This window comes from Thamnophis sirtalis, unplaced genomic scaffold (genome assembly GCF_051295495.1).
Source record: "Thamnophis sirtalis isolate CommonGarterSnake01/CBP01778 unplaced genomic scaffold, rThaSir2_p1.2 scaffold_7, whole genome shotgun sequence".
Classification (NCBI taxonomy): domain Eukaryota; kingdom Metazoa; phylum Chordata; class Lepidosauria; order Squamata; family Natricidae; genus Thamnophis; species Thamnophis sirtalis.
In genome coordinates this window covers 13,069,007-13,075,006 of record NW_028261387.1, presented here as the reverse complement: position 1 = coordinate 13,075,006, position 6,000 = coordinate 13,069,007, and the positions used below count along the sequence as shown (strand labels likewise).

Below are 6,000 nucleotides of genomic sequence, written 5' to 3'. Positions count from 1 at the left end.
TGTTCCCAATTGGGATCTGAGCTTGGTGCCGAAGCCAATGAAGGACACCAGACACGAAGTGCATAGTTTCGTTTCCTTTTATTTATAGCGCTTCAGCAAAAGGGGTCCTAGCCAGCAAAATGCCACGGACCCAGAACAAAGGATTAGGAAAGCTTTATACAATTTCACTAAAGGGGAAGGCGGGAATAAGGTCGGCTATATAAAACAAATAATCGAATAAACATTTTAGTAATGATTTAACAATTTTCCTAATTGGCCTCTAGTGTTCCTATTCCTAAACCTTGGCTAATGAATGCTCCAGGAGTTATCTAATACACATTCTATTTACTGGGGGGAGACACGAATCCCTATTTCTTACTTCAAGCTGAGATATGCAGGAAGTCTAACTCTTTGATACTGTTATCAGTTCTCTAACCACCTAGAATGGATACATATTCTCTGTGAAGAATGGAATGGGGATAGGGATGATAGGGATAGGGATAGGATAGGATAGAACAGAATATAAATATTTTTTCTATTTTCACTTGAGAGACCGCCTGCTGCCAATTACCTCCACTAGACCGATTAGATCGCACAGATTAGGCCTCCTCCGAATTCCATCCGCCGGCCAGTGTCGACTGGCGACTACTCGGAGGAGAGCCTTCTCTGTGGCTGCTCCGACCCTCTGGAACGAACTCCCCGTGGAGATTCGAACCCTCACCACCCTCCAGGCCTTCCGCAAAGCCCTTAAAACCTGGCTGTTCCGACAGGCCTGGGGCTAAAGAACTGTTGCCCCCGTCTCGAATTGGTATGACTGTTGTGTTTTAATCATGCATTGTTTTTTATGTCGTTTTAAATTCTTGTTTGTATCCCCCTTTCCCTGGTTGAGTTGTGAGCCGCCCTGAGTCCCCTTCGGGGAAAAGGGCGGCATATAAATAAAATCAACATCAACAACATCAACATCAACATTATTGGACAAGTGTGATTAGAAACACAACGAATTTGTCTCCAGTGCATGAGCTCTGTGTACATACAACAATAGTGGTAGAATATTATAATAATTGTAAAAATACATTTAAAATAAAACATTAGATACAACACTTAGTGACAGTCATGGATACTAAATAAGCAACCAACATAAATCATACTAGGATACTAAGTAAACAATATAAATAGTAAGATACACGCAACCAAGTTATAGTCATAAGAACATAAGGAGATGATAGGTAATAGAGAAGATGAGAATAATAATGATAACACTGCCTTTCTGGATAGTTTGACAGTGTTGTGGGAATTAGTTGTTTAGCAGAGTGATGGCATTGGGGGGAAAACTGTTCTTGTGTCTAGTTGTTATTCTAAACACTCTTTGTTCTTGCAACACTCCACAAATAGAGGCTTCTCCATTTTCTTTCAAGTGTCTGCCATAGCCTTTTAGCAGACAGCCCCACCACTACAGTCCAAGGCAGTTGGGCTGAATGAGGACTACCTGTATTACCAAGCTATCTCCTGTATCTTAAGCATCATTATTTTATTAACAGCTCCTTTTATTCATAAAGACTCTGAATAATAATAAGCAGTAACAAAAGCCCTCGCCATCCCACTGAAGAAGCTTAATTATGCTTTTGAAAGTCACATTGTAGACACTTTGGAGTAGGCCTCTTGCAAGCATTCAAGAGGGGAATAAGGGGAACGCGCCATCTAATGCTTTTATTTAAGACAACTTAAAATTTAGGGGAGTGACATCAAAGGAAGGCCAGGTATCTAAATACAGGACGCACCTGCTTGGGAAAAAAAGCCCCCAGTGTGCTCAGTGAAGCTTATTGCATCTTTCTAAAGCAACCACAACAACAAAAAGAACTGATAAGGTCATGTCAGGACATTTCAAGCGCGTTCGAGCTCCGCCCGCTTTTGCGAAGGCGAAACGGGGCCGACATCCGCAGCCGCCTCACTTCTGAGGCGAAGAAAAAACTCAACACTCCCTTTTGTTTTCTCCCTTCGGCCCCGCCCCTTTTATTATTCGCTCCCCTCTCCCTCCTCCCCCGCTCCCTCCCCCCGCCTCCGCGGGTTCTGCCTCGCGCTTCCCTTTGCGCCCAGTCAGCGGTTCCCCCAGCGAGAATCCCATTGGCGGACGGCGGACGGTGACGTGACAAAGGAATAGGGCGGAGTCTGAGCCGCCGAGCCTCTGGTCGAAGCCGGCTCTTAAGCCCCGCCTGCTTTTAATTTATCCCCCACCCCCTCTCTTCGGCGGCTCGCTTTCCTTTCGCCCTTCGGCGGCCGTGGGAGAGCGTCGTGGAGGAGCCGGGCGGCCCAAGCGTGCGTGCGCGCCCGGTGGCAGGCTTGTCCGGGTGTCGCAAGGCGGCGGTTAGAATCGACGGTAAGCGAGAGTGGAAGTCGGGGCAGTTGGAAGAGAAGGCGCCGGACCTGAGAAGGCTCACCTGACGTTTGCGGCGTGACGCTTAAAGGTTGAGTTTCCGCCCTTTCTCTCTTAGGTGGGGGAGCTTAGTGCAAGTTCCTGACATTTGTTCTTTCTGCAGGCATCTCCCACCCTTGTGGGAGGAGGTGGTGGAGAAATGGACTACCTCTCCCCCTTGTAAGTCTTTCTCAATCCCCAACGAGTGGTGTTTTTCCCCCCCTTCTTCTTCTTCTTCCCCGCGCTTTATTAAGCTGTCAAACCGGCTCCTTCCTGGCGTCTAAAAACTTAGGGATCTGGGCATGAGTTAAGTGCCTTTCCCTTTCCAGCGAACCCCAAAGGTGCTTTTTTAAAGAGGTAACTGGACTTCCTTTTTCTGAAGAAAAACTGGACTTGTTTTTCTTTGGCTTCTTCAAAGCTTCGTGGATGAGAAGCGAAAGGTCTTCTCAAAGAAAATCCAAGAAAGCCCAGTTGCCTCTTGAAAAAACACCTTTGGAACAACCATGACTTGGGTGACTGAGAATCTCCATAGACTTTCCAGCGAATGGAGATGGTTTTACTTTTGATGGCTTGCCTGTCGCAACTTCTGGTGAATTATTAAAGACTAGTTAAAGACCACCCTCCAGACCTTCCGCACAGCCCTTAAAATCTGGCTATCCCGTCAGGCCTGGGGTTAAAGCCCGTAACCCACCCGAATTGTATGAATGTTGTGCTTTTAATGATGTGCTGTCTTATGTGTTAATTTGTTTGTTTTCCCCTCCTTTTGAATTGTAAGCCGCCCTGAGTCCCCCCCAGGGAAAAGGGCGGCATATAAATAAACTACTCATACTCATACTCATAGTTTAGTATGATCTAGTGCAGCGTTTTTCAACCTTTTTTGTGCAAAGGCACACTTTTTTCATGAAAAAAATCACGAGGCACACCACCATTAGAAAATGTTTAAAAAAAATTAACTCTGTGCCTATATTGACTATATATAAAGTAATTCTCCCACGGCACACCTTACACTATGTCACGGCACACTAGTGTGCCGCGGCACAGTGGTTGAAAAACACTGATCTAGTGGTTAAAGCACCAGGATTAGAAAAACAGGAGCCTGTGTGTTCAAGTCCCCCCTTTTAGGCATAATGAAAGCCAGCTGGGTGACTTTGAGACTCTCAGCCCAACTCCTCTCCCAGGGTGGTTGTGGGGAAAACTAGGTGGAGGAAGGAATAATTAGCTATCGTCACTGTCTTGGATTATTTTAAAAATAATAAAGGGTGGGATACAAATACAGCATTGAGACACCTGGCGTAGGTTGCTTCAGCTCTGATAAGTGTGGACGGTAGGTTGAAAAAGGGGTGGGGTTTTTTTTAAAAAGGGAGGAATTAGCTTTCATGAAAAAAACTTTCTCCTTTGCTGCTACAAAAAAAAAAAACACCTTCTGCTTTTCTGGTTCTGAAGTGGCTGAGACCAGTTACTAACAGAGATCACAGAGAAGCACTTATCAGAGTTATTTGTTACCAACAGAAGCGTGAGGCCATGCTGTGAAGACAGCCATTTCTTACAATAGCAGAAGCAGCTTTCATGGCCTGAGAATGTTTGTTTTTAAAACATACCAAATATATATAAACATGCTTCCGTCACAATTTGGAGTGTTTTTTGTATTTTAGACAAAGTCCTTACTGATCACAGGCGCTGGGGAAGAGCCCTGTTTATAGCAACTCAAAATCAAGTGGGAGCCCGCTAGCACCTTTTCCGACTAAAATATATATTCGCCAAAAAGGCGCAAGCTTTTGTGAACTGTTCAAACTTGTCAGTTGGAAAAGGTGCCCGTAGACTCCTGATTGTTGAAAGAAGGCAAGCTAAAACTTATTTTTTTACTGACTGGATTAATTTGTTTTGAATGGGACATTCCCTGCTAATATACTATGATCAAAATTTATGTAATATCTAATACTTTGAGCTGGGCATGTTGTCTTAACTGGGTTCACACAATAGTTTGTCTCCGGTTATTATAGCTGATGTAGTTGTTATGATTTTCTGAGTCATAATTGACTTAAAACTGTAAACTGTAAAATATTTATTAAACGTATATGGCTGCCTGACACAGTGACTGGGAGGCATACAGTAATAAAGATTTTGTATGAAAATAACAGCAATATTTGATTGCTAGATTTTAATATAATTAATATTAATATATATTATATCAATATAATTTATTAGATTTATATCCTATTATTCATAAGCTCGAGGTGGCATACATAGGATTCCCTTCTTTCTCCCAACAACCCTGTGAAGGGGTTGGCCAGAGAGAGATTGTCCAAAAGCCACATAGTTAACTGTGTAATTAAGATTTTTGATAACACATTTTTGATTACCTCTTTTCTATATTTTTAAGAAATAAGCTATCAGGAGTCCTTTACAGCAGGAATCCTATTATAAAAATTATCTCTTTTCTGGGTCCAAGGATCAAAGCTACTTATGTTAATATTTATCTATTGAAGGAATAATAATAAATATCAATACTTTAAATTAGAAGCTTTGTTCATTTTTTATTTCTCTAGTAAATCCAAGATATGGCTAAATAAATTGCTAGATTAAAAATCCTTCAAATAAGATTAAAAATCCTAGTCCAAGTCTTAATTAGGTGAATTTGATGTTCAAATGCATTGACATTCTATCTGATTTTTAAATGCTTCTTGGTAATTAGAGAACTGATACAAAGTGAACAATTTAGACTTCATTGCAGTAAAGATTATTCCACCTAAAATCTATTGCTGGTAATTTATGACTGATAAATATCTAACGCCAATCAATACTTTCAGTATAAAACAGCCAATAGTTTTATCAAAATTCTCAAAAATGCTTTGAAAATTATTTTACTCTCTGGAGAATTAAGCATCATCCCAAAGCATTTTTGATTCACAGTCCATTAGAATCAAAGACTGCTCCATCCTAAAGTGTATGTAATTAAAGGAAATAAAAAAAATGTGTCTATTCCATTTTTCTGTAATTGCTATTCTGCATGAGATCAGGAATTAATTCTCCAGTAATGTTTTCCTCCTCTATCACCTTCTTTAAATTCCTACATCCATATATTTTTATCTTAATAGGCGCTAGAATAAGAGAAACATTATTTATGCCTTTTATTGTCAACCCTATTTGATTTTATGCACTTGTGTTTATCATGGTCACGAGGCCCAAAAGAGCAGTATGGCTGCATCTGGTCATTGTCACCCATTTAGCACTGCCCAGAGAGTACGTGTCGATTGAGGAATACTACGGATACGGGTGACTGTTGCCCCCTTATTAAACTTATTGTGCAAGATTGCCCACAACGTGCGTTCTCTTGATTTCCTAGAAGATATTCATGAAACAACACCAGAAGTGATGGTTTTGGTAGCTGAACTGGACATCTAGTTATGAGACCACTACCATACCCCAATAGACGTTTTACTTATAATTATGTGATCTCTGTTCATATTTGTTTCTCTTCTGTCATGTTCTCATCAAAGGCTAAATAATAATAAATAATAATTGCCATCCCTGATGCTTTGAATACTCAATTCCAACATAAACACTTTTACATATTTTTTTACCATTTGTGTATATAGTGGTTCAGAACCTGT

General features: G+C 41.1%; 1 protein-coding gene across 4 annotated transcripts in view; it reads left to right on the top strand.

The window, feature by feature from the left end:
* Positions 1–2,219: 2,219 nt before the first annotated feature.
* LRRC8B (leucine rich repeat containing 8 VRAC subunit B) overlaps positions 2,220–6,000 on the top strand; it is a 40,800-nt gene continuing 37,019 nt past the window's right edge. For 2 of the 4 annotated variants that reach the window (XM_014062825.2, XM_014062823.2), the window contains exon 1: positions 2,221–2,353. The gene's annotated coding sequence lies outside the window, so the exon portion shown is untranslated. Of the gene's footprint in view, positions 2,442–6,000 lie in introns of all 4 variants that reach the window. The other 2 variants (XM_087719333.1, XM_014062822.2) reach the window with 2 other exon arrangements.